We start from the raw sequence: 1487 nt of genomic DNA on the forward strand, positions 1-1487 counted from the left end.
TTAAAAAATTAAAAGAACCCAGTGATATATGATTGTCATCATAGTATTGTACTGACTCTTTTATTTTTTGTTTTGTTTCATTAAGGAGCCATGGTAACATGGTGGTTAACACATTGGACTGTTAACTAAAAGGCCAAAAGTTCAAACTCACCAGCCACTCTTCAGGGGGAAGTTAAGGCAGTCTGTTTACATAACATTTACAGCCTTGGAAACCCTATGCGGCACTTCTACTATAGAGTGGCTATGAGTCAGAATCGACTCATTGAAAGTGGTTTTTTGTTTCTTTGCTCATCAGGTTATAATTTAGTGTCACCAGCTTGTTATGAATGACATGTCCATCACCATCCATCTCCCCAGTGAATTATACTGGTAATCAGACCATACTGGTCAGTTGCACTCATTTCCCTCAGTAAGTTATACTGGTGATTACACTGTGGGTAATTTCTTCTGATAAACAATAGTTAATTTCCTCTTCTTATAACTTGAGTTGAGTGGAAGAGACAACTTCTAGATTACTCCTCCAGTGAAATATAATATTGTTATAGAAATCAGAGAGGTTGATTTAAGGAAACTGGCCTTGGCCTTCATTTCTTCTATTCAAGTGGAGAAAGTTCAACCCTTTGGTCACTGGGTACCTCCTGGGAATCTCTTCTGTGGCACATGGTTCAGAAAGTCTAAGTGGAATTTTTCTTGTGTACATGTTTAAAATGAGAACAAAGGTTAGAATCCAACCTCAAACTCTAAGACAGTTTTCATTTAATTTAATTTAAGGAAAAGGTTTAGAAATAACAACAGAAAAAGCCATTTCAAAGTCATTTGAGTGACGAAAGAAATAGAAATCTTGCCAGACAACTTATGTAGAAAATATAGGAAAATTATTAAGCAATAGAAATAAAATTACAATGATTCCCACTTAACTAAGCGAAAGTAGACATTATTCCAGAAAAATAAAGGATATTCTGGAAATAGAGAAATCTGGATGATTAAGAATTCTGTTATTTGGACTTCCGGTAAGATGGCAGAATAGGCAGAGAAGATACACAGACCCTCTTCAGCAAAGAAAAGAGAAATGAAGACACAGAAATGCAAAAGATCATCTTGGAGCCCTGAGCCTTGAAAGGAAATATACAGAAGTGGATTAGGCACCAACTAGTATAAAACCAGGAGCTCTGGTGGTGTACTGCCTAAGGCATTGGACTGCTAACCAGAAGCCTGGCAGTTCAAACCCACCAGCCACTCCTCGGAAGGAAGGTTGGGCAATCTATTTCCATAGTGATACTGCCTCAGAAACCCAAGGAGGGGTCACTATGAGTTGGATCCAATGCAATGGCAGTGAGTTTGGTTTGGTTTGAGTGAAAACCCTGAATGAAAACAGGACCTAAGAATAGGCTGTTTGCCAAGGATGTCAGGGACAAACAGGAGGCTGACAATGGGAAAGGAGATGGCTGGTGAGTGTACAAACACTGCCAACTAGTGAATAGAGGAGT

Source organism: Orycteropus afer, unplaced genomic scaffold (assembly GCF_000298275.1).
Source record: "Orycteropus afer afer isolate SDZICR_OR568_19922 unplaced genomic scaffold, OryAfe1.0 scaffold00085, whole genome shotgun sequence".
NCBI classification, from domain to species: domain Eukaryota; kingdom Metazoa; phylum Chordata; class Mammalia; order Tubulidentata; family Orycteropodidae; genus Orycteropus; species Orycteropus afer.